This window comes from Phaethon aethereus (genome assembly GCF_964289735.1).
Source record: "Phaethon aethereus genome assembly, chromosome: 2".
In the NCBI taxonomy this organism is placed as follows: domain Eukaryota; kingdom Metazoa; phylum Chordata; class Aves; order Phaethontiformes; family Phaethontidae; genus Phaethon; species Phaethon aethereus.
In genome coordinates, this window is record NC_138582.1 from 47,609,121 (window position 1) to 47,637,110 (window position 27,990).

The following is a 27,990-nucleotide window of genomic DNA, read 5'->3' on the forward strand; positions in this document are numbered from 1 at the left end:
CAGACAGGCTGCTAAGGCCGGGAGGGCAGACCACACAGGCTGCTGCAAGCACTGCCACAGCAAACGTCGCCACTCTTGCAACACACTAGATTCCCATGCCTGGGGAGCTGCTGGTGTAAATAGTCAGTTGCTTTTCATCCTTAGACCCTACCTCAGCAAAACATTTATACATAAAGAAGTGCACACTTGCACACATTGCTGTGCTGCAAAGAAACACATTAAAGACTTGCTCAATCAGAGATTTACTTAGAAGTAGGTTAAAGTTTCAAGCATTTTAATTTTTTTCTGGAAAGATTAAAGCTCAGAAAACAGAGAAAACACCAAAGAGAAAAAAATCCATAAAAATACACACAAAGACCTTTTCATCCAACCAGAATCTTGCAGTAATTATTTCAATACTGATTGAAGTACTTCACTGGATATTGGGACTTGGTGTGAGTAGACAGTTGGTCCGGTAAGTTTGTCCACCTAAACTAAGCTTTAATTTGTGAAAAATTTGGCCTTTAGGATGTATACCGTAAAAAGCTCTGACTATTCTGCAGCCTCAAAATAAATTAGCTCTTCATCCTTGAACATCTTGGCTGAGCTGAAGGGAAACCTCTTATTTGTTTTTTACTCCTGGCATTTATAAGAGGAGACAAAAAATCAAAATACTGGTCTTACTTAACAATTTATGGTTTTACTTATCATAGACTTGAAAATATCTTCTATTTTCTATATGAGCTCTTTCATTCTTATATATTTGTCTTATCACACACCACACATCATTTCATGGCTACAACAGCACATGGAATCCACAAATGTCATAAACCATTGCTCTTTGTCTGCAAACTGATGTGTGCCAACTATAGTGTATAAGATAATGAAACACTTCACATATTATTGGCAAAGTATATGAGCTGTTAAATATGGGACCTCACAGTCTTACAGCCAAACACCTGGCAAAGTTCAAATGAATTCCACAAGCTTGGTAAAAGCTCATTTTTCGTCACTTATTCCATGTCTACTCAGAGGCATTTTGGTTGTATAAAAGTCAAATATTTATAGTTCAGTGCCTGGGGAGGAGCATCTTTCCCATCAGCCTCCCCAAATGAAAAGCAACCCAAAAAGCACTGCTTAACATTCTGCCAAAATAAGCCTTCCTTGGAGTCTGAAAATGTTTGGCAAGACTGCCATTCCACAACCAGCATTTTCTCTCCTGTTTTTGCCCAGTCACTAAACTCAACTTGGATCAGCAGAACATCATGAAAAAGGTCTTTCTAAACACCTTCTCTCCAAGGCAAAACAGGAAGCTCTGTCCTAAGTGAACCTGCTCATCGCTTCCTCTCTTCAGCCCAAGAAGTTCAGACAGCCTGGATGAGTCACAGAGAACTTAGAATCATAGAATCTTTGGGTTGGAAGGGACCTTTTAAGGTCGTCTAGTCCAACCCTCGTACAGTGAGCAAGGACATCTTCAACTAGATCAGGTTGCTCAGAACCCCATCCAACCTGACCAGGTTGGGGCATCTACCACCTCTCTGGGCAACTTGTGCCAGTGTTTCACCACCCTCATGGAGAAAAATTTCCTCCTTATGTCTAGTCTAAATCTACCCTCTTTTCATTTAAAACCATTACCCCTTGTCCTATTGCAACAGGCCCTGCTAACGAGTCTGTCCCCATCTTTCTTGTAAGCCCCCTTTAAGTACTGGAAGGCTGCAATGAGGTCTCCCCAGAGCCTTCTCTCCTCCAGGCTGAACAACTCCAATCCTCCTAGAAGAGGTGCTCCATCCCGCTGATCACTTTTGTGGGCCTCCTCTGGACCCACTCCAACAGGTCCATGTCTGTCTTGTGCTGAGGGCTCCAGAGCTGGACACAGTACTCCAGGTGGAAGTAACTTAAAGATGACATCTTGGCTATTCAGCCAAATAAATTCCAAATTTCAAAAGTCTTGAAGCCTAACCATCTCTATGAGCATCTCTTCAATGAGGCTGTTTCTCTAACTTCAGAATGAACGTTACAAGGCTCCTCCTATATATGGACAGCCTGCTCTGCAGGATCAAATGGTTTGAAATTCCCATTTGACTTCAAAAAGTCTGGTAAGTGCTCAATACAGCTTTTGTTTGCTAAATGCATGCTAACGTATGTGAAGAGCATTCTTTTTCGAAACCAAACATTTCCAAGTCTATGGTATACCTTGCTGCACAGGTATGCTCACTTATAGCCTACTGCTACCTTGAAAGGGACATGCATGCCCATGCTGACAGAAAAAAATTCTAAGAGACCTCAGCTCGTCTGCTGTTACAGTTGCTAGTAATGCTATCCTGGGAATCCTCTTTTCATAGTTTTATGATTTTAAGACATAACCTTGTACAGCATAATGCAGCCTGTCAAAACTAATATCACAAAGTCTCTTAGAGATGAGACACTAATGGATAGGAGATGCATGGAAGAGCTGAATGGATCCATAGCGATCCAATGAACTCAATGCTCCTGTCTAATCTACTTGAGCTCTGCAGGAGGATAACATCCAGCACACTCTTGGGGGTTATTTAAAAGCCTACTAAGAGACTGAAAACATATAGCTGAGAAGGATCCAGTCCAAAACCAAGAAAGTCAAGCAAGTATAAAGGCATTCAGAACCTCTTGCATCTAGGACATTGGATAAGACATGCAATAACCAAAGTTATTCCCATCTGACAGCTGTTCAGTAGCCTACACAAAATGAAACGGCGGTTTCAGTGCAGTTAGTAGACAGATGTTTACATTATAGATGGAACTACGTGGCAAGCTCAGCAGAGAAGCCAAGCAGTTTTGCTAGGTTAACACACCAGAGATAACAGAAGAAAGCTTCCAAGTCTGATACTGCTCACCCCTACTTGCCGTTCATGGGGTCAGGCCAGGTCGCAGCCAAGAAGCCATGCAGGAAGTGCTTACACTTCTGCTATCTGCTCTGTTTGCAAATACAGGAGTCCAGACAATACAGCATTTTATGCAGACACTAAATTAGCAATGGTAGGCAATTTTTAAGTAATACAAACCTCTCCCTCAAAAAAAAAACAACCCTACACATGGCAATTGCTTATATTCCTTTAGCCCTAAACAATTTTATGTTGCAAATTGACTTTGAAATATGAATAATCCTGAATCTCAGTGGCCTTGGCCTCCTTGAGAGCCAGCCTTGAAGCATGGACTAACTGCTCTTGACTTTTTCCCTGATGAATGCACACAGACGGCTGTTACAGCATGGGGCTGTGTTCCTCAGATGATTTTGCTCCCAAAAACCATGCATGCAGTCAATGCATCTGTTCTTTTAAGGAGAATACTCAATGAGGGAAAACCAAAACACGCAAGGTTCAAAAGGGCAACGCAGTCAATTGCTACTGAAATTCAACATCCAAGCTACTTGCTCTAATCCATTTGAGGGCCACTTGTTGTAGTTTTGTCTTAAAGAAAGATCATTTGAGAACCCCTCTAATGAACATTGCGCTCGGTTTGAGTCACTGGCGCCTACCCGTCACCACGCGCTGACCCCTGCGCTGGTAGCTGTGCACTCCCTGAAGAAGCTTGATGAATCCCAGCCAGTGCCAGGGCCCCGAGCGCTGGCACTTGGTGGCCTTGCCCAGCCTCACGGGGGGCACCCCAAACCCTGCCCGTGGCACAGAGGCCCCATTTCATCACCGCTCGAGGCCATGAGTCCCCGTCAGAATTTCCATTCCCGTCACAGCCCTGCCCTGCCCAGCCGTGGGCCCCGCCGACCCGTGAGGCTGGTGGCCCAGCCCGGCCTCGGCCCTGTCCGGCCGTCCCGGGGCTGTGTCTGACCCTGACCCTCACGGGTCGGCCGCTGGCCCAGACTCGCTCCAGAGGAGAGATATTTGACAAGTCGTCTCCTCGGGAAAACACCGCCCGCCAACGCAGCCCCCTGCGCGGCTCCCCGAGGGGGGAAAGGCGGCACCGCTAGGGCACAAGCGGCGGGGAGGGCAGCCGCGGGCCCGCCGCGCCGCCGCCGCCCGGCCGCCAAGCCGTTGGGCAGGGCGGCATCTAGCGGCCGCTGCCGGCGCCGCCGCTCCCGCGGGCAAGGGGCCCGCCCGGCGCCGCCGCGGGCGTCCCGGCGGCAGCTCCGGGCCGCGGCGGGGGACGGCGGGGCTGAGGCGCCGGGGGACGGGGCCGAGGCGCCGGGAGGCAGCCGGCGCGGCGGGCGGGCGGGCTGCCGGGGAGGAGGGGGGAGCAGGTGGCGCCTTTCTGCCCCGTCGGCTGGTGTCGCTCGGTGATCTCCCACCTGGCGCGGGAGGCGTTTCAGCCCCGGGTGCGATCTGTCTCCTCCCAGGCCGTAATTCACCACAAAGTGGAACTTCGTCCTTTTAATTAAAAGCGACACAGGTACGACCGCAACGCTCCGTAAGGCGCCTTTTCCAAGGTGTGATCCCAACGGCGGCCTAAGGCTTGCCGCTGCCCACCTGACCAGGCACTCCACATGCCCTCCTCACAGGCGCCCCTACAACCGCTAGAAAACACTATTAACCCCCTAACAGAGATCTCTTCTTTTCCTGGTAAGCCGATCAGATGTTATAGAAAATAATGTGCGTGTAACAGGAAATGACAGCTGTTTAGCAACCGCGCAAGAAACCTCTGGGCTGAGGGCTGTGCCGTGGGTTTGGTGAGAAACGAGGCGGGTGCGCGGCAAGGCTCGCGGCACCGGGATGGAAAGCTAGGACAGAAAGGAGACACGTGCAGAGAGGGGCGGTTGCAAAACACAGGCAGCCACGCAGGAGATCAGACCAGATGCAGGATCTGAAATCCGTGCTCTTGAGAAGAAATGGCACATAACGCTTAACGACATCAAATGGTCATGACCCATGTTTGAAAACTCTTCTGAAGGATCGGCATCTCCACTAATCCAGTTCCCGCTATGAGCATACCAGGGCAGTGGTTCAAGGATGACTGGGAGGGAAGGCTGCCATCTCCTGACTCACCATCCCTGCTTCCTGTAGCCTGGCCTTTCAAGTCTCCATCCCTTTACCAGCTCCTGAAGTGAACCCTCTTACCGTGTGAGGCGTGATGAAGTCACAGGCCCCCACAGACTGTCTATACATACTCTCCCTCCTCCTTGTTTTTGTCTGGAGATTTGTTGCTCATACTGTTCATGTGAACATTTTTCTCACGAAGTTCCAAGTAAAATTATTCATAAAATTATTCTGGTTTGCCAGAAACTGCGTGGATTGTGAGAGTTTATTAAGTTGTTTTGTACCTGTGGATGCTATGATGCTATGAAAAGGCTTCCTATTAGGTTTTATCTACAAAAAGTTGAAAACTCACCTGATTGATTGATAGTGCTCTTCCTGTCAAAAATGCAGCTAGAATGAATGCGTGTTTAGTAAAAATAACTCCCATTAACAACAGTGGATTTGAGATGGGGATGCTACTCCCAAATGACAAAGAAGTATTCCTTGCTCTCAGTGATATGGTGTGCGCTTTATCTGCTTCCTCAAAAAAACCAAAAAAAAACCCCAGAAGAACAGACCTAAATGAGAACATATACTGAGACAGTTCACAGTGAGAGGTCATGATCTTTTAGCTATAATCTTAACCAATTAGTTCTGTCTGTTTTAATCTGCTCAGGCAAGCCGAATTAACAACTTCAAACAGCATTTCGCAAAATGCCAGCTCTAATCTTAAAATATATAAATCACTGGGGAAAACTGCACATAGTCCCTGATCTGCTGTGTTTATTTCTGAAAAGATCTTTCACACAGCCCTACTCAAGTTCACAAAAGTGTACAAAACACTAATGAAATAAGTAAAATTCACTTAGGTGACATCTCACCCCAGTGGGGCTGTGAGTTTGCCTCCTTAAGGAGGTGTATGCTGAGCCCACTTGGGCTGGACCTGTGTAGTCATTAGGAAGCAAATGGACACAGAAGGAAGCCATTCTGACCACACCTGTAAGCACCAAGCAATGGAAATTCAGAGCCCTCTGCCTTAAAAGTAGAAACAGGAGCACTCAAAGACGAGCACAAGTCTGGAAAATTACTTTGTAACATGGAAAAGCAAGGAGAGACCAGAAGTGATTAATTTTCTATGCCAAATATCCAGCCTCTGAAGTACAGCAAGCAAAATTTCCCGAATTTCTGCAAACAAAATAATTCCCATGCAAAGGAAGAGGCAATCACTAGCAAGGATGAAGAAATAATGCCCCACAAACTATGAAAGAAAGACAAGAAAACAAAGCAGAAATATGGAGAGAAAGTAACAGTGAAATTCAGTGTGGAAGAACACTGTTACTAGAACTGCATTGTAACGGATACACAACTAATAGGAAATAAAAAGATGCTGCATGAGAGAAACAGCAAATGCTCACAATATCAAAGTGAAAGTGGCCACAAATAACTATGAATTGATGGGGCGTTAAGGCATCTGGCCTGCAGTATCCAAGAGTAGTTTTAGCTCCCTGGTCCATGGACCGACCTACCTTAACAATATCCCAACTCCATGCCATCAGAAACCTTAGTGAGCACCAACTCTACACAATAACTTGGTCTCACAAGAAGGAAATGCAGGCGCAGAGGCCAAAAGGGTCCTACAGAGCCCGTGACCTGGCCTCCGTCTATGCCAGGAACTTGCTTTTCAGCAAAAGTGCCTTACTGTATGCAGATGCCACCATAGGGCTGCTTCCTCTTGAGGTACTCTCTAAGCTCTTCTTCTGGCTTTCATTGCTGAAGTCGCCTCCCCCAGAAATCTCCCTAGTGGTGCTTGCAGCCTTATTTTCCATCCCACACGCTGGAAGGACCCCATTTTCAACATTTACTGTGGATCTCTTCTTTATTTTCTTTGGTCTTCCATCTCCATTGCCACCAACATGCAAACAATTTAAGGAGAATTCTTTCCGGCTGGGGGAAGGAACATAACGAAGCAGGGAATAATAGATACAAAATGAGCGTCTGTGGCTGACAAGGGTTCCATGTTGGGCAGACATAAAAACAACAACAGCAAACAAATACAAATCAATTAACCCAGAGAAATTACTGAAAACTACATGAGAAACAAGATGCAGAGGTACAAAGCTCAGCCTGTCCTCCTGAGAAAGCCCGAGAGGCTGTTGACAAGTGAGTTTATCATTCTGTGTTGCGCCAACCTCCTATTACAGCATCCAGCAACCATCAGCCCACCCAAGTCCTACTGTCAAAAGAGCTGTATGTTCTCGCTGACAAATGTAAAGAGATGTGGAACAAGATGTCCAAAACCCAAAGCCTCACACACAGCACCTTACGTTTTTTGGCTGTTATAAAACCACCCTGAATAATTTCCAAAATCATGGCCAGACTCTAATGAATAATTTTTCAAAACAATTTGTGGGTGTTTCTGTTAACATGTTGAGTGTATAATTTTAATTTCTTCCTTTGGAGTTACTCTGTGCTAATAGGCATTATGTTCCTTTCAAGAGACAGCAGAGAACAATGTGGCTCCACTCACTCAGGGGGCATCTTCTGGAAGGAGGAGGAAATTGTGCTTTTCCAAGAGCAATTGAGCAACTTTTCAGGGAAAAAGTTTCTGGAGTGCAGAGCAGGTCAGACAGAGTGGAGAAATGCACAAGGAGGAGGAGCCTGCAGCACAAGCAGGGACAGGAGAGATCTGAGAGAGGCAGAGGGCACGTATGCAACCAAGGGCGCAGGCTGATGTAAACATTTCTTCCAGGATGCTGGGAGGGAATTGTGAAGACTTCATTACAGTACAGGAAGACACTGAAAATTGTGGGCTGCGAAAAAGACCAGAACACAAGGACACAGCGGGTAATGGGGGAGAAGGCAGAAAAGGGTTAAAACATTTCATTTCCATTGTCTGCAAGTCTCTTCTTTTTAAAATATTAATTAATAGAATCATAGAATCATTAAGGTTGGAAAGGACCTCTAAGATCATCAAGTCCAACTGTCAACCCAACACCACCGTGCCCACTAAACCATAGCCTGAAGTGCCACGTCTACAGGTTTTTTTAGCACCTCCAGTGATGGTGACTCCACCACCTCCCTGGGCAGCCTGTTCCAATGTTTGACCACTCTATCGGTAAAGACATTTTTCCTGATATCCAGCCTAAAACTCCCCTGGAGCAACTTGACGCCATTTCCTCCTTTCCTATCGCTAGTTACTTGGGAGAAGAGACCAACACCCACCTCACCACAACCCCCTTTCAGGTAGTTGTAGAGAGCGATAAGGGCTCCCCTCAGCCTCCTCTTCTCCAGACTGAACAACCCCAGTTCCCTCAGCCGCTCCTCAGAAGACTTGTGCTCCAGACCCCTCACCAGCTTCGTTGCCCTTCTCTGGACACGCTCCAGCAACTCAGCATCCTTCTTGTAGTGAGGGGCCCAAAACTGAACACAGGATTCGAGGTGCGGCCTCACCAGTGCTGAGTACAGGGTGTACAATCACTTCCCTACTCCTGCTGGCCACACTATTCCTGATACAGGCCAGGACACTGTTGGCCTCCTGGCCACACTGCTGGCTCCTGTTCAGCCGGCTGTCAACCAACACCCCCAAGTCCTTTTTTGCCAGGCAGCTCTCCAGCCACTCCACCCCAGGCCTGTGGGGTTGTTGTGACCCAAGTGCAGGACCTGGCACTTGGCCTTATTAAACCTCATACAGTTGGCCTCTGCCCATCGATCCAGCCTGTCCAGATCCCCCTGCAGACCCTTCCTGCCCTCCAGCAGATCAACGCTCCCACTCAGCTTGGTGTTGTCTGCAAACTTACTGAGGGAGCACTCGATCCCCTCATCCAGATCGTCAGTAAAGATATTAAACAAGTCCGGCCCCAAAACTGAGCCCTGGGGAACACCGCTTGTGACCGGCCGCCAGCGGGATTTAACTCCATTCATCACAACTCTTTGGGCTTAGCCGACCAGCCAGTTCTTTACCCAGCAAAGAGTACACCTTTCTAAGCCATGAGCCTCCAGTTTATCCAGGAGAATGCTGTGGGAGACAATGTCAAAGGCTTTACTGAAGCCCAGGTAGACAACATCCACAGTCTTTCCCTCATCCACTAGGCGGGTCACCTGGTCATAGAAGGAGATCAATTGTTATCTTCTAAATAAACTCAGGTACTCTTTGGCAGCATACATACTAAAATTTGAATGATACAGAGAAGATTAGCATGGTACCTGCCCAGGTTGGTCTGGGGGTGGGGGGAAGGCTCCACAGCACAGGAAAAATATTGACATACTGGAACAAGTCCAGTATGGACAGCCTGGAACATCAGGCCACCAAACTGGTCAGGGGACTGGAGCACAGGCATATGAGGTGAGACTTAAAGAAATTAGTCCATTCAGCTTGGAGAAGAGGAGGCTCAGAGGAGGCCTGACTACTGAAACTGCCTGACCTCAGAATACAGAGAAGACAGAGACAGACTCTTCTTGTAGGTGCACAATGATAGGCAACGGACACAAGTTGGAGTATGAGAAATTCTAATTAAATATTAGAAAAATATTTTACCATTAAGGTGGTCAAATACTGGAATAGAGGTTATGGGCTCTACATCTTTGGAGGTGTCAAGGGCTTGACTGGGCATGGTCCTGAGCAACCTGATCTAGTTAAACCTCCTCTAAGCAGGGGGTTGGACCAGATGACCTCCAAAGGACCCTTTCAACCTAAATTCTTCTGTGACATTGTGAAATTCAGCTTTCTAGATTCAAAGAGCTGATGTTTTTAGATGTTCTTCACCTTAAAGACAAGGTGCAAGAAAAATCTGTCAGAGACCCAACCAGGCTGATCAAAGAAATGCCATGGCATTTTTGTCAATAATGTTTTCGTTTTATACTGTTGTTGGCATTTCAGATAAATATTACTCCTGTCCTGTAAGACACAGCTATCTTAGGCACTTGATTTGCCAAGATATTTAAAGTCCCTTTCTTTTGTTTTACCTCTGTGCCCTGCTCTGAACTTGTAACTTGCATCAACACTAATCCCTATCCTGTTGCTTACACCTTGAGGATTAAAAAGGTTTCTACAGGTAGCAGTTGTATGATTGTAGGGTAACAAAGCTCAAAATACACATAGTTTGTTTCCATTATTTCTTTTCCTAAAAGGAAACATATATCCTCATCCAGTGCTTAGCCTGTCTTCCTACCTTCTACATTACAAATGATATTAGTAAAACAATCAGGTTCCTTAACTGCATATGCACACACACACGTTCATGTCTATATATATACATACATACCAGACATATCAAGTCTTGTGCATTTACTGTTTTCCTTCTCATGCTTTCACAGAATGCCCATACCTTCTGCATTTGCAGTGCAGTGGCTCAGCACTGGTCCCATTCTTTGTTGTGCTGACCAGCTGCCCCTAGTGTATCTCAGGGAGGCTTCCAGGCTGCATTCTCATTGAGAGCACTTATGCAGGACTACGGTGTCTCCTGCATAGGTGCAGTCTTCACAGCCCTCCCTGTTGCGTGGGTGGCTTTCCTCTGTAAACCAGGGACAGCCCCATCACACAACTAGAAACACTTCTGCATATCAAAGCTGACAAAATGTAAGAGGACATGCGAGTCACACAACTTGCCATGCCTTCCCTTAGTGCTAGCTTTTGTGTTTACTTTACAAGCAAGAGAAGAAAAGAAGTCAGGAGTCTGAAGTTCTTTTAGATTTGCCACAAACTCACTTTCTGATCTTCCGTAGGCTACTTCACATCCACATCACAGCTCCACCATATACAGGAGGGGTGATTATAGCAACATCACAGTAGAAGCCATGGGACTTCACACCTACAGAGCACTTTGCAAATATAAACTGCACAAAAATATAAATTCTTTTCTGCAACCCCTTAGAAATAAAATATGCAGAAACTGGTAATTCCTCACAGTTTCTCTGCTGGCATGGAGTAAGGAGTGGCCTCAATGGTAGAACATTGAGTCTTTGTACACAATCTATGATCTCAGACAAGCAAGATTCGCCAGTTTAATGAGATACTGCAAGTTAACCAGCCATTTCATTGCTTTGGTCCCTCAGAAGAGTGCTAGGCATTGATTAGAATTGCATAGTGTAAATTATTCTGGTTTGTTCAGTACCTCAAGTAAGTAGCAGTAACTCCGCATGTGTTTGAACTCTGATGCTGGCATTCCCACGCCATACCACGTTAGACATTCAGACAACTCTACTGATCACATATTTCCTCTTACTTTAATAGGCCTTTCAGGAATGAACAAGCATTCCCTTGTATACTACTATGGTTCCCATCACTTGATGGTCACACTTAATTAACCACTAGTTTAGTAGAGAGTGGGTTACACTTCATTTCATTAAGTGATTTCATGATCATCAGAGGTACACTGACAGCTCTGTTAGCTGAAGCTGTGTGAAAAGGGGCAGCAGAGACAACAGTAACATTTTGCAGCACTTCCTCATCACCGATTTTCCAAGCGCTGCTCTTACAGAGTACGGCTAGTTACATTTCCATTCCCATTTAGCTTTTTGTCTCAAGGCTATCTCAGCCTTGAGGTAAGATAGACTATATCATATAGTTCACATATATATGTTCATATATCATATATGATATATGATATCATATCATACAGTTCCTTTAGCAATGTTGGTCCCTGTGTCCTTGAAGTCATCATTTTTATATAAAGTATATACTAAGAATTTCTTCATCTGTCTTCCATCCTTTAGGCTTTTTCTGTTCATGGCCAGCAAATAAATGCAGTTGAAGGACAACATCCCATTTAAAAATGTAAGCAAGGATCAATTGGAAAACAAGAAAATGTTAAAAGGTTCTACAGCAGGATAAACCAGGCCATTCACAAACACTAGGCAATTAACTCTAAAGTATTTGAGTATCACATGACAGGAAAAACACCACCAATGTTACATACATTAGCATAAGAACATGCACATTACAGGATACCTGTAAAACTGTACATTAAAGCTAGATACCACAAAAAACTCCTCACAATAGTTTATATTCATTCATAGGGATATGTAATGCACAGATGGTTTAATGTTTCTAATGTGAAAGCATTTTCTTCTAATTTAATGGGGGGAATTTTGCATCACTGTACCTGAAACCTAGATCTAAAGTTCAGTCTGACCATGTTATAAGCCATATTTCAGTTTAAGAGAGAAAGAAGTTTTAGGAAAACACCATCATAAAGGAGGGTGAGATGAAAGAAGCATAGATGGATAGCACAAACCAAAAATAATGCCAGTGACTTGAATTCTTCACAGATTTGTGTTCAGAAATTGTGAAAATTCATAAACAAACTGTATTTCTTATAAAAATAGCATTTTTGCTGTAACTGTCTAGACTTCAGTTCAAATCACATGATGAAATAGCAGAACATTTACCACTCACTATAAGCAGACAAGAAGAAAAACAGAAGTATCTTGTGCCAAAGAGTCAAATTATGTGTCCACTTGTTACTGCCATTCCTTCGAGAGCTGTTCTATATAAGGATCATGAGAATCACGTATTGATAAAAAGCTTCCTACAAATTTCATCTGTTTTCACTTTCCAATATGTGTTATGCTATTATGGTTTGCAACAAGACAGATTTGTCACTGGAGTCCAGAATATAAAGGAGCCACTTGTTTCACGAAGTCCTGGGAGGAATTCTGTTTCATGTGTCTTCATGAATACACATCTATTACAAAAAAACTCATCTAGCTATGGAACTAGATAATAATGTGTGGAAAAATGCATCATGCCATCCCCCACCCTGCTCACAACACAGTTACATGTAAATTGTGTGAACTTTTCTGTAGAAATTACACTTGTTACTGACAAGGGGAACAAAAAACAACCCTGCACGGCTTTTTATAACTGGCCTACACAAAATATATTATAAATAATTTATACTCCTATAATATTTTTCACACTTAAACTTTTCACAGTAACTATGGTGGATCCATATCATTGTTCCAACTTTAAAGGCAGAGTAAATGATATGCCAAGCATTTAAGTGACTTGTTCAAAGTTGTGTAACAAGTTACAGACATCCTGGCTGTCTCCTGCCCTCATACTCTGCAAAGTAGACCCCAACTACAGTCTGTACTGAGTCACTTACTTAGCCACAGATATTGTAAGCACAAATAAATCGCATTACTCAGGTCTTAGTAGGGTGATATCTTGTGTACTCAAATCAAGAAAAAGGAAATCAGCAATGGGCTTTGAACCAAAAATGCAAATTCATGGCAAGGTTATTCAGACTTGGTTATCAAGAGAAAAGATTCTCACTGCCTTAAGGGGAAATCACTAAGGGTTTCTAGATTAGATCTCTTGTTCTGCTAGCACACAAACCCTAATTCCTTCAAGAAAAACTTTGCATTTTTCAGGTAGGTGAGGCATAGGTCAATAGCGACAATGACCTTACTGGTATACTTACTAATGAACAAAAGATCACTAACTGTAACAGCATCTAAATAAGCATCCACCTCCATGTCTCCTGGCTGGCTGATATGCAAAGAATTTCTCATCCTGCATATGTCATATTTTAACTGACCATTTAAAGAGCCTTTCTCATGTACCTTCATAAGGTTCTGGGCTGCCAGCTATTTGCATTGACTGGAAACTTAAGTTTTAAAGTGCTGTGCATTCTCTGTGGTGCTACAAAAGCAACACTAATGATAATAAAGACAAGATCCAGCAGGGAAAACAGGAGAAAATCCAAAAAATCTTTGATTCATAGGAGAATCAAAGGTGCATGATTCCAGTACCAGAAATTAGCTTTCAGGAATTTTGGCAAGTTTTTATAACCAGTGAATTATTATTAGTTTTCCTCGGTATTCATTATAACAACATTAATAGTGGTGGATTCCTTCATACATGTTTGATTTTAATATCCAAATCTGTGGGAATCCCTCTGGTATTTAACAGAACAAAATTAAACATCAATTACAGAGTCATAGAAGGAAACCTAAAAGTATCTTTATCCAAAAAATTGTTCACATTTATTTATAAACAAACAACACTTTCCAAGGTTTCAAGCATTGTATGACAGCAAAATCATGAAGAATTATTTAATTTGTGCTCAGTTTGTAAATATGCTGCTATATACAGAAAAACTACTCCCACAATTTATCATGTTGCTTCCCCATTATTACATTTTGCCTCATACCACACTGCACATGAACTTCACTAAAAATGTTATTGTATCCGGTGGAAGGAGAGAGAGCCTATCCTAGGAGTTGTAGAAATTGAAAGAAACGTAGGCAACAGAAAAGCATGTCAAGATTCTCTCACTGAGAAGTGTGATGGGCATTTGGCAGGAGCCCCACACTCAATATCTTTCTTTTACATACAATTCTCCCTTTTTAATTTCTAATACACATAGGCCAATAAGAAAGGCCAATCACTTGTTCCTTTCAGTTGCCCACATCTCTCAAGGCAGTATTTTCTCTTAGTTAAACATACATATTTCAACATAAAAATGCTGATAGGAAACATTCTCCTTTTTAATAGTCAGATATTCAGAGGTTGAAGAATTAGTCCTCACTGACAGGCTTTGCCAACATAACTGCTTCCAATGGTTATGACACTTTTTCATTGGGAGGCATAAACACAGTGTGACAAAAGCGTTCTTGACATTGATCCTTCTGCATGATTTTACATACACCTTCCATAAACACATGAATTCCTATTTTGTCTCACAAGCATTTAAACCAATGAATTTCGCAATCACAATACATCCAAAGAGGCATAGCTCTGGGCTACAATTCCACATGTCAAGATACAACAGCTTTTAAGCATCTCTTCTTCAGAAGGCATCAAGTGGTAAAGCTCCAATTATTTTTTCCTGAAGAAGAACATGGGCTCAGAAAGAAGTGACAAAGCCTAAGAACACATCCATGGCCTTGAATCCAGGGGCTGCTCACCCGCATCAGGGCTCTGTGGTGCCAGCTGCAGCCTGCGCCTCTTCTCCAGCGGGAAAGGCATCAGGTCCTTCCTGGTGATCACCCCAACCACTCGGTTCTGTGGGTCAACAACAGTGAGGTGGCGTAGCCCCAGGGTGCGAAAGATGATGTAGGTGCATCGCAACAAGAAACAAGCTTGGACTGACATTGCAGATTTGTTTATGTATGGCTCCTGTAAGGCAAAGAGAGAAGACATAGGGAGAACAAAAAAGCATGAGTGCACCCCTGCCACAGGGGTGGGAAGGAGAGGCAGAGGAAGGAGACTGGGGAGAGAGAGGTAGCAGGCTTGAGGGACAGGAGCCACTAAGAACATAGTACTCTCCCTGTACACCATCCTCAATTATAGCTAAAACATCAGGAAATGCCATAGTAAAAAAACACTTTCTTTTTTGGTAAACCATCAGGTTCACTCTAAATAAACTATTATGACTGGAATGTACCCAAATCTCACAGGCTAGAAAAGCAAAGTTTTGCTCCATTGATATGGGCTGAGTTTTTACTTGGAAGTAGTCAGTGACCCCAATATTTATTAAGTCTTGAGATTTTTTTATAGCTGCTATCTCATTACACAACCATTTATGACATCCTGCAATATTTTGCAGTAAACGCTTATAAAAGTCAATTCACATAGAAACATAGACTGTGAGGAAGAGGACAAAGAAAACAACCATATGACTCTCAGAAGAAGAGAGCTTGCAAGTACTAAAGTTTGGCCACTGAAAACTGAGGGCTGTAACAGTTTCTTGATAGGAACAGAGCTAAAGACCATTTTATTGTTAACCAAGCTGGTCTTTATAGCTTATATAAGTGTTCACTAAGTTTTTACTTTTCGCATAATTCTACAGTATCCTTCTTATGACTCGGCCAGTTCTGTCAAAGAAGGTGTATTATGCTTCCCCAGACAGAGGAAAAATGAAACAAAGACATGATAAAATAATATAAATAAATGCACATTATAGAGGGACACATCTCTTCTTCCTCTTTCATTACAGGACTAAGGTGACATTCAAAGACATAAGGAGGAAAAAAATTAAAGGTAAAAAGGTTTCCTCTTTCTATACCACATATAATTTTGCTGTGGAACTCTGCCACAGGAAATAGTTACTCCCCAAGAACTTCACAATGGATATTTCTGTGGATATCAGAAACAGAGCTTTCATGAGTGATAATAACAAGTTTTTGAAAGGGATACTAAACTTTGTGCTTCAGGGATCACACCACGTACTGAAAAGTTAGGTATCAATGTGAAACCTAATTGCGTGCAATAGGTTTCCCATAACAAAAAAGTTCTTTGGCCCAGTGGCGCAAGCTCTGGACTGGGTCTCAGCTGAGCTTGGCTTCTACTCCCATGTATGACCTCCTCTTGAACTTTGGAAAGCCATGTGTCTTCTCTCCACCTCAGTTTCCCCAGCTATTAAAAAGAAACTCTTAAACCAAACTAGATAATTCTCTCCTTCTAGCTATTCTCGAAAGCAAGGAATTCAGACTAGATAGATCTCAAACTCAGTCCCATCTTCTTTACACATGAGTAAACAGGAGCAGATTTTATATCCTTTTAAATAAAACCCATCTGATTAGGCTCTCTGGCCTGGATTTCCCAGTGTCCCCCCACCTCAGTTTCAATGCTGTAAGCTGGAAATTCACTGAGGCAGAACCTACATTTATTTTGTTTATAACATATTTATTTTAGGCCTTATTCAGTATACCAAACACATTATTGCTTTTGGACCCAGTATTTTAGTACAGTATTTAGGAAATAAATGTGGTAATGTCATAGCAGGGATTAAAAAAAAAAAAAGAGGAAAGGGGAAAGAAATATAGCTTTATTTATAAGTTGATGTATAGGCACTGTACTGTAATGGAGCCTAAAATCTCAAAAGCGTTGCTTTATATTTGCTTTATAGGACTATAAGAGCCAAATAATGACATTTAAATGATCTATTCCATTAACATTGTATCATTTTGTCAATCTGGAATGTATTTTAATCAAAAGCCCCCTTGAAATGGTCTCCTTTGTTGTATTTTCTTTTTGGCTCATTTTATCTACATCTGTTATGTTTATACAATATGAATTAAAACTTCGGAATGCTGTTTGTACTCAGCTACTTTTGTTGAGAATGTAACGTCCCAGGATTGGCAGTGTTTATGTAAATCAGTGAGGCTGACACAGCCATCATAAACAAATGAGAAAATATAACAAACACATTGTTCATGGAGGAAATGTTTGTTTTTAGAGTTGGCTTCAGTCTTACCAGATTGATGAAGAGTTGCTGATACCAGGGATCTGTCGTGTAGCGATTCAGCAGCGTGGTTAGGCGTGACAGATTGGGCAGCTTCTCCACTGTTATCTGGAATAGGCAAGAATCCATTTCTCTTTCTTTCTGCGCTGCATGTTAGAACCCAAGTTTCAAAAGCTTTCCAGTTTGACTCTAAAGTTTTCTAGCAGAGCTACGCTGGCAGAGCTTGTCCAAACTTTATAAATTCTTTTGCCAATAAGGCTTAAATTAGCAATTTAAAATAAAACATTCTTTACTTACAAAAAGATTTTTTCCTCTTAGTGTAACTCTATCTCTATTAAGACAATGTAACTTATATCGTCTTAGGAGTGAAAATTCACGCGCGAAGTGGTAATTACATGATAGCATAGTGAAGAAAAATGCAACAAAACTGGTATCAGCTATCGGCTGAGCTTCAGCCCTCTTTCACAGGAGTACCTATTTGTACCCTGGCACCTTGTCCCATACGTCATTGCCCTGCTTCTTCTCCACGTTATTTTGCCAGCCACATTCCCATGTGCAGACCAAGCTTCAGTAATATATGATGACTTTCCAGTTGTGCCTGTATAAACTGCTCAAAACTACATTACCAGTCTTGCCTTGGTAACACATCATTTTCTTCTACCATGCTTAGTGCTAACTATGCCTAAAAATCCTTTAGTCATCTATCAAAGGGAAGAATGCTATATGCTTTTCAAGTTTGAAAGCTTTTATAAACACTTATCATTCAGAGAGGTGCTATCCCATACAGCATTAAATATTATAATAATTCTGCTATCCATAGAGAAGTTGAGAGAGAGAAGATTGGAACAGTCTATCTGAGCAAGGAAATTCTTTGCCAGCAGTCTTGCACAATTTCCAGAGTCTGAGTGGCATTACAGTTTATGACAGCTGTCCCTAGAAGGTCTCTGGTCATCTTTTAATTTAAATTGTACCTGACCACTTCTTTATTTCAACCACATACATTACATCATTTTTTGTTCATGGAGAGTTCATCTTATATCACCCAATATACATGCTGATTAAATAAGGAAACGACTGAAAGAAAAGAGGTTACCTTCTCATAGGAAAGAGGAGGAGAGGAGGAGAAAGACTCATGATTTGCCTCTGGTTCAGAGATGTGCTCATTCTCCAGGAGCATGCACAGCTCTAACCTAAGGTTAGAGAGGAGGACAACATTCATTATAAGGCACAAATTTTAAAAAGCAAGCACACAGTGCTTTAGCATAAGATATATGATGGTACCTCAAGCACTGTGTGCAGTTTTGGGCACCTCAATATAAGGACATCAAACTATTAGAGTGTGTCCAGAGGAGGGCAACCAAGATGGTGAAAAGCCTCAAGGGCAAGATTTATGAGGAGCAGTTGAGGTCACGTGGTTTGTTCAGCTTGGAGAAGAGAAGGCTGAGGGGTGACATCATCACAGTCTACAAACTCCCCAAGGAGGGCAGAGGAGGGGAGTTCTGATCTCCTCTCCCTGGTGACCAGAAATATGAATGACGCTGCATCAGGGGAAGTTCAAATTGGACATTAGGAAAAGGTTCTCCACTGAAAGCGTGGTTGGTCACTGGAACAGGCTCCCTGGGGAGCTCAGTCATGGCACCAAGCCTGTCACAGATCAAACAGCATCTGGACAATGCTCTTAGTCATATGGTTTATTTTTAGGTAGTCCTGTGAAGAAGAGGGAGTTGGACTACGTGATCCTTTATGGGTCCCTTCCAACTTGAGATATTCTATGATTCTAGGGTATTAACGGGCTGACACCCGTTATTTCACCTTCCTAAATTTCCATCAGCAATAGCATCATCACATAGGTGTTTTCTGGTTTAGGTTTCGCTAATTAGATTAAAGGACATCACCTAACCTGCATGTTCTTCTTGACCTGGATTAACCTGCTTGGCACTGTCTAGCTTGCACCCAACAAGACAATACCAATAATAAGAAAATACAATTATCTGAATATAAGTAGATAGACTGTTGTTCCTTCCCACATCCTTCTTAAGTAACATCTACATTAAAACACAAGATCTGCAAAAAATTCATGTCATATTTTAAATCATCAGTGAAACTTTATCTCACAGTACTGCACTCTAGAGTTCATTAAGACATTTAATATTCTTGCTGACTTAGTTATGTGAAAATGGATATCTTTATTAATTGTTACACCATCTCAAACCTTTCTTTAGAGTTCTCCCCTTCTGCACTACACATATAAAGCCTTGACAAGCAATATATTTAAAATTATCATTTAGATCTTAGTGTTTCCTTGCTCCCCACACATACACACACACTCCATCTACACTATCCACTTCCAGCCTTTTAACTTATATTTAGATAGCAAATACCTTGGGGACCACCACAAAGCTTTTTGTTTTGCAACATACTTAACATCATGTTAGCCCTGGTCTGTGATTACAATTAGGAGCTACTACAGTAGTACAAAGGTGTGCAACACACTGCTAAATGATGTGCTTGAGGGACCCAGAGGAGAGCAGAGACACAATCTTCATTAGGGCATCAGAGAAATACAAATGAGGTACAAAGTGGCTTTTGTGACTGGAAAACCAAGTATATGCTGGGAATTTTTCAAATAAATATTTCTGTATCCAAAAATATTGATTTGTTCAAACCAAAACTTATTACAGGAATTTACTAGTTTTAACCTAATGTCTCCTGGGAAAGATTAGTCTGCTTCAAGGTGGGATTAGCACTACACAGCAGAGGACTTACACTAAGACAATGTGCCTGCCAGCTCCAAAAGCTGGTGGTTAGTGCCCTCGCTAGGGACAGGATATAGAAAAACTAGGTTCAAGCCCTTTCTCCACACTCTCCTTTATAACAAGCACATTAGTGGCTATATACGGCATGTTTCTCCTGTTAGAGTCACGCTGAATAAACAAGGATCTGTACAACCAGGTCCCCGCCATTCCCACTGGCTGCTATTTGCCATTCTTTTTTTTCCAAGCAGTGTCCCCTTCACTGTTCTATACTTCTTCGTCCTGCATTTGATGAAGCTGGATCAAAACTGTAAAGAGTGCAAAAAAAATAGTAAACATTATAAAATACCATTGAGCTCTCACACATGAAGAGGTAACATTAAACTAGTTTCCGATGTATTACTGCAGTTTCACATGTTTTGGGTCTTTTATATAGCCCACCTTTTCTCCAATTTAAGATACTTTGGGAGCGTCTACGTCCCCATTTTAGTTCAGATCTGGAACGCACTTCTGAAGGAAACTATCCTATCACCTCTGCCTCCCATGAGTTGGTTAGCGTTGTGGAGCAGCCTCTTTTCTCCTGAAACAGTCATCTGTTTCACTCTGTAGATCCAGACTTGAAATCTACATTTTGTTCATGCAGACATGGCTTTGGTCTCTCATTTAAGGTTCTCAGTGGGATTTATAAATAAGTATGCATGTGGCTGGGACATAGGTGAAGACTCGTGTGTGAATATAACTTGTGGAAAAACATCAGTTCCAAAGAAAATCAGTGGTACAGCCAGGAATACTAGGAGTCTGCCACCTGCTCCCACCTTTAAAACACATCCCATTCACAGGACAAACAAGGAATTCTGTATCCTTAACAACTATTGAAACGTTATTTGTCTCAGTTTAAGTCTCAGTCTCTCCGACCGGCTTTGGTTTTCATAAAATCTCTTTCAGATTACGAAAGGAGAGTGCAACACTGCAGCAGAACTAACTGCTGAGAAAACTCCACTGAGGAAATACTTTGCCCTGGGCTCACATCTTCCCTCTTGGGAAAGTCACTGGCTTGCCCTAAGCCTCTTACCATGTGCATGCCAGCATATGGACATGTTGCATAGACAACTAATGCACGTGGGTCTGAGGACAATCATGAGAACACACTAAAAGGAACAGCATAGGCATGCCACAACAGGCAAGATCTATTCCCCTCAGGCTACATTTGCAGGAAGAAAGGGAGGAAAACTCAATATGCTCATAATATATTCATTACAGAGGAGGACATAGAGAAGTAATTAATCCAGTCATGCCCCATGAATTACCTATAGTGCGTTGCTCACTTTGTTCTGTAGGGCTCTCTAAAGGTTCACATTTTATGGTCTTTCACAAACAGGTCTGTAATCATTGTAAGTGAGATATAAATACACAGAACTAAATTCTGCTCTGAGATCATCACGTACAACTCCAAGAAGTTGATTCCAAGGATGATCACTGGGCCAGGAATACTCTCAAGACTTTAATCCTAACATGTATATATAGACATCAAGTGTGAAAGTTATGATCCACCCCGATCCTTTGCCAGACTCTGTATGCAGAGACCTGTATGCAGGTCCAAAGCACTGTTCAGGCCTGTCCATAGCCCAGACCTCACCATTTTCTATTTGAACATCATGGGCTGGAATTAAAAAAACAGCAACATCCACCATGAGCTGAAAGAGCAGAAACATTTGCTCATCACCAGTGGTTTGCTGGCCAGTTTTGGCAGCTTGCAATTTGCTCAGCATCACTCTTAACTAAACCCAGCAGGGAGTCACTTAGCAGGGCTTTGGGAAGTGTGAGAGAAATTTGGCTAGTCAAAAAAAAAGCACACGCAAACACAATGAAGGAAATTGTTGGAACATTTCTGATAAGAATCCAAGCCTATTAAAAACTGCTATATTCAAGAGAAAAATGAACATACATTATTTCACTTGGACTTCCAGAAGTCATGCTTCAGAGGTATAACAACACCACTCTTTGATGTTACATACAACATCCTTCCTATCACATCATCAAGCCTTAAAAAGCAGACCAAACATGTTTCTTGCACTATTTTGTGAGGTTTAACAGGAAGTGCTAGGATTCAGACTTGGACTCTGCAATTGTTCGTTTACTCTTTATTTATTTAAGTAGGAAGAAAACCCTTAAGTAGGGAATCTCATTTCAAAGATACCCTGGCAAGGCATTGCAGTAGTTTCTTATGCTCTATCTGTTATAAAACATGCACCATGAAGATACACCTAATTAAGATAACACATTATTATCCCAATATCCACATGTCAGATTTGGCATGGAAGTCAGGAATGAAAAGTATCTGACAGCTGATTGTGTCACTCTTCTTGTCAAGATGGCCAATTATCTGAGGAAACTACAAATTCCAAGTATTGGGGGAGTGACATAAAAGGAACTGCGGATCCAAAGTAGCTGCAAATGAACAGAAGGAAGATTAAAAGGTGATGTCACTGGCAAAAGCATTTAGGGCAGAACTCTCCTAAACTGAATGAATAAAACAGCTACACAGCAGGCTGGGGGGAGGAGGGAGGATTAGAGAACCTGAAGGATCATTTTTAGCTTGCTTCAGAAAGCCTTAAGCTTATTTGTCCTGCATTAACCCACCAAAGGTACCTGCATTATTTTTATTCTTGAGCTGATTATATCTGATGTTTTGGCCGATATCCAACCCAGTGAAGACCAGTGATTAACATATTCTGACGAGAATAAAACCAATGTCCCTTCCATGTATTGAAAATCTACTGCATCAGGGCTTTTTATTAATTACTAGATTTTTATTTAGTCAGTCAGTAAGTTTTAAAAAATGGTGACGAAGAACAGTAACAAGTAACAATAAATTTCACACTAAAATAACAAAATATGGCACCCTAAAGCTCTTCATGGTCCTTCCTCATCCTGATACCTGGCTGGGGTAAATTATTTTACAATATCAACAAGGTTTTGAAAACTTGCTCCAGCTAAGACTTAGTGTCTTGCACCTTCAACTTTCACAGCAGTCAAAGTGAAAGGAGTGCTTAGAGGATTTTGCAGGATTTGATCACTGCTCTGCTCTCAGCAGAAGCTCCAGCATAAACATGCAACTCTTGCAAAAGGACACGAGAGAAGCTTTTTACATGGACTGTAAAATGCAAACTGTATTTAAGAATAGTTGTTACTTTATGTTCTTGGTAAGATAGCTGCTAGTACACTAAATGGATTTTCCCTGACTTCAAAGAGCATTGTGCCTTTTTTTAACTGGTAAAAAAGGGTATTCTGCATATGGTGAGCAAGACAGTAGATAAGCACTACATCATCATGTACCGGGAACTGTTTTAAAATCCACCAAATCTTCATCTTCCATAGCAAAAATCTCAACGTTACAGGGTTGTTTCAGGTTAGGCAGCGTAAATCGTTACTGTTTACTTAATACTTCATTATACAAACCAAGAAGGAGCTTTGCATGAATTTCTGGCATTTTACCTACAGGATGATAAAAAGGTCATTATCAAGTACTGGACTGAGGTTTCCCAGAGCAAAGATCAAATCCTGTCTATGCCACAGCATTTCAAAGGATGCTGAATAAATATTTAACCTCTGTACCTCAGTCTTCAGAACTATAAAACAGGGACTACTTCTACTTCAGAGCTGGTTTTTGAGGTTAATATTCATTACTTCAGTTGCCAGCTGTCTGGTTTTGCAGGCACCATCATCAGGATGAATGAGCAGACAGTAAGTCCACAGCCTCAACATTAAAATGCAAAGGCAGCTGTAAATAAATTCTAAATGTGAACTTAGTATTTCAAACCTACAGGAAGGCTAGAATCAGATTTGTATTTCCCTACAAGCTGGCTTGTTACCAGGCAGATTTTCAATTTCAGAGGAACCTACCACACATTTAAACGACAGGACAAGTATGTGATCAGTCTTTCCATTCACACACCAGTTTTCCCCATGCCTATATTTGATTTCGACATTTAACAACGCTCTGCACTTGCCTAAAAGCCACCCACATGCTGCAGTGAGGCTGCATACGTTTTTAATTTGGCGTTTTGAGTTAGCACACAGCCTCTGGAGCACTCCAGTTTTCCCTCCAAAGGGCTCCGTCACAAAGTCCTGCGACACCTGCACAATTATTTGTATGGCCAAACAGGCCTACTAATTTTAAAAGTATCATATAATGTTGTTCTTTGGAAGAAAAGTTTCTCACTTTGGATACAAAATAAAACCACTGCCACAGACTCCATAAACCTTCCTCCATCTGTGTTATTCATGAGCTGCAGTGCCCCAGGACCCTGACAATACATGGGAGGATCATAACGTCAAGGGCTTTTGTTGAAAGTTCTGGATTCCATTTATTTTAATAGGCAAGATTACTGTATAGTGTATCATTGAAATTAACTGGATCAGCTTTTCACAAGCAGGAGTCCGGACAGTAAAAACAAACAATGTGCTGACAGACTCTACCCTCTCACATGAAAACCAAATAATCACAAAAGCACTTTGATATTGCCATCAGCTCCATAGTCTGCACACCTAAAAATAGTTTTCAAGTTCCTAACGTGCTCCTCTTCCCTTTTTTTTCTTCTTTTCTGGCTGAGTTTAGATGCAGCCTTCAAACCACCGCCAATGGTGTTTCTAGCTTCGATCAGATCTGGTAGAATAACTATTGCCCAGCACTTACAGAAAAGCCACAGGGAAGAAGCAAGGAGAGAGGGAAAGCTGTCACGATCCTCTATTAAGAAACAAAACCTCGTTTTTTATCTCCATTTATTGCATGAACTTTGCAGACTTCTGTGTTTGATTGAGTAACTTTGCATTCCTGTGATCTAAACTTAGCAACCTCTCCACAACAGTGCCAGGAGGAAAAGGCTCTCCAAGAAGCTTTCAAATCTATATCAGTTACTTCAGGAGTGCCAGCAGCAAGGCTGTCGCAATATTAGGGTAGATATCTCTAAGCTCAGTAATTAATTTATGAATTAAATGTTTGGGGTCTCAATTTGTCTTTGACTTTCTGTTTGTCCCCACGTTGTTGCACCGCATTGCTTGTTGAAGGCAAGTACGTCTCCTCACGCTAAGAAAAATAAAGGTATTGCCTTATTAAACAAGTGTGTGTCGACCCTCTGCACACATGCGCATGCACGCGCCTTGAGAGTAGTGTTTCATTAGACCCAACTGGGAGGGCAGATTAAAGAAAAATACCAGAAACCATACTTACAGCCTGACATATCTATGGTATGTTGCAATGCTAGATCTCCTTTCCCACAGCACATATCAATGTGCTATACTCAGTTTTACTGAAGCGCTTGGCAGAAAGCATTCCTGACTCACAACGGTTTCTGTTCACTGTACTGACCAGAGGCGAGTCATACCTAATAAACTGCCATAAAATACACAGACACACCACTTTGGATCAATGATTTCTCTGCTAAAGGATGTTACTGTGTAATACAGCTTTAAGTTTTCAACTTTGTCATATTTTCTAAACTCTGATCTCTCCAATTTACTTTCAGTTATGTGACATTCCCCTTTAGCGGATTGAAAGCATGCATTAGCTAAACAATGTGGTTTGGATTTAGTGTTCCCATGCATCATCGTGAAAATGTTTGTCTCAGCAATAGTGTCATTATTGTTACTGGGAACAGCTGCTCTACCATGTCGTCTGATTGTGGAAAGCAGAGTATTGCCCTTCCCATACCAGTTTATAAGCAGGGAAATTAAAGCGGGACCATCAAGTAGGAGGTTTATGAGCACACACTGCTCCGTACCTGGCTTCCTCCTACCACGGAGGAAGCAGAAAGTGCAGGGCAGCAAGAAGAGCAGCGAAAGAGATATTGCAAATAGAAATGTAGTTTGGCTCCCTCCACTGGTAGTTCTTCTGACCCTGGACCGGGGACTAACCTGAGGCAGAAATCCCCCTCTCAGGTGCAGCTCTCTGGCAGCTCAGCTCCATTAGACGTGACATCCTTTGAGCGAGAATTAGAGCTTGCTGCTGATCAAGCGGATGTTTAATATTCCCTGAGTTTCTGAAGTAGAAAGATGTAACCTTCCGCCTTCTTGCCGGCGTTCCCGGCCTCGCTGAAGTTAGTTTCAGCATCCAGCTCTGTGGGAGCCATGGAGCCCCGCCGGGTTCGCCAGGAGCGTCGCGGCGGCGATGCTGCGCTCCGTGGGCCCCGTGCAGCTTGGCTCGGGCCAGCTGGACATTTTTAAGGAAATTTCACGCAACTGAAGAGCTATTTGTGTGATTACACAGAGGAGCGAGCTCTAACTCACTTTCACAAGACCATCTTCAGAAGTAATTAGGCTTTATTTTAAGATGGATTTTGAAATAAAATCTGTTTTCCAGAACATTAGACCTTTTGAAATATCTTCAGATGGGAAGCCATGCTTTCAGTCGCTGGTAGTAACTAGGCATTTCTGAAAGTCCATGCTTTTGTAACTGCTCAACTACAGGAAGACCACAGCTTTTAAATATATTTATTTCTCTTGTGATTTAGAGAACTAAGTTCTAATTTTGAAAGGATCTTAAATTTACAACTTTGTTCCAAAAACGGGAATTACGCACTCTAAACACTTCACGTGTATCAAACAAACTTAGTTTGAGTAAGGCAATTACATAGTCAATACATTCCCATACAGCATATCATAAACGTGTAATAAAACAGTCCAAACAAAATGAACAGGGTAAACTACAAGGATTTTTGACAACTTTACCTACAATATTTTTATTGAAATTTCTTTTTGGTCCAAAAGTAACGATTTCCATCAACCACAAATGCTGAAGTTTCAGTAAACTTGATGGGTGGGTAGAGATGGGGTTTCCTAGGTGAAAAAATACACACAGAAATGTAGGCACAATGCCAAAAATGTCACATCCTGTACAGAAGTAGCAGAAAACCAAGTTTTACCCATTTCTGCTTAGACAGATACATTCTGCACAGTCTGCTTACAGTCAGAGATATTGTGGTTTCTGCATAATTACTTTCTCCCAATCAAATTAAATCAAGCAAAAAAAAAAAATTTCCTTCGGCTACAAGATAGACAAACAAAATGCAGAGTAATGGCTAACAGCTGTGTAGGTAAGAGTGCAAAGGCAAAAACAGGGAATCCAGCCTTCAGCCTTACAACAGGAGAGCTGAGTACCGTACAGATCTGAGAGGTTTGGGCACGAACAAAATGGCTTATTTGTTATGGTAAAATTCTCAAACAGGCTACTCAGTGGTATTCGTCATCCCAGTAGTTTCGCCAGGAAAATTGTATCATAGCTGTATTCAAGGCAGAAACTAAGATTGACAGGCAGCACTCCAGCCTTTGCCTCTCTGCACCACTTCTCCTCAAAGGAAATGGAGGGGACAGATCCTGGCGTAACAGGACACCAGCATCCACCTGCTTTTCTTCAGTGAATACTAGGAGGATTTAACTGCAGTACAGAAACCTGCTCCTTCATTTTCCTTGGCAACAGTGAAGCAAAGGTAAGGAAACCTACCGACATCAGAACAGTCCCTGGAAGGAACATGGTATTCGTCAGTCACAAATATGCAGGAAAACTACTCATAATAAGGGATAAACAGCATCTCATTAAAATGCACCTGGGTAGAGAGCAGATTATCATCCATTTTGGTGGCAGAAATCAGAGAGTACGAGTGTCATGCATGCAATGTGGAGAGAAGTGATCGTGCATGGGAGGATGCGCAGCATGGCAGCAAAGTTGTTGCTGATAACCATGAGGTATCATCACCCTCCATGTTATATCCCAGCCACGTCCACAGCCAGGGAAAAAAAATTGGTTACCTACAGCTTTCCTCCTCAAATTCTCCATGTCTTCCGTTTTTACTGTGGTTTACATTATAAACTAACCTCTGGCAAAGAAGATGGAGCAGCAAAACGCAAGTGATGATGTGTCTAATCTCTTCATTATGTCAAAGAACCACTTCATTGCCCCACAATGGCCCTATACCAGTACCTTGCAACATATGTGGAAGTGAAAAAATAGCTCTTTTTTTCAGTTTTGGTCTCACAGAAATTAGGCAGAAGCATAACTCTATCTTTTCCCACTGGAGGAGGATCTGGAGCCACAGACTAGAGCAGCCAAGGCAAGAGAGAGCCAGGGGACCT

General features: G+C 42.2%; 1 pseudogene across 1 annotated transcript in view; it reads right to left on the reverse strand.

Annotated features, from left to right (window-relative positions):
- Nucleotides 1-3,697: 3,697 nt before the first annotated feature.
- Nucleotides 3,698-27,990, reverse strand: part of LOC309402564 (chloride channel protein C-like) — a 93,055-nt pseudogene continuing 68,762 nt past the window's right edge. The window contains exons 15-18 of the transcript in view: nt 18,204-18,300; nt 17,123-17,218; nt 14,832-15,042; nt 3,698-4,455 (exon numbers count right to left, since the gene is read on the reverse strand). The product of the transcript in view is annotated as a chloride channel protein C-like (transcript). The remainder of the gene's footprint in view (nt 4,456-14,831; nt 15,043-17,122; nt 17,219-18,203; nt 18,301-27,990) is intronic.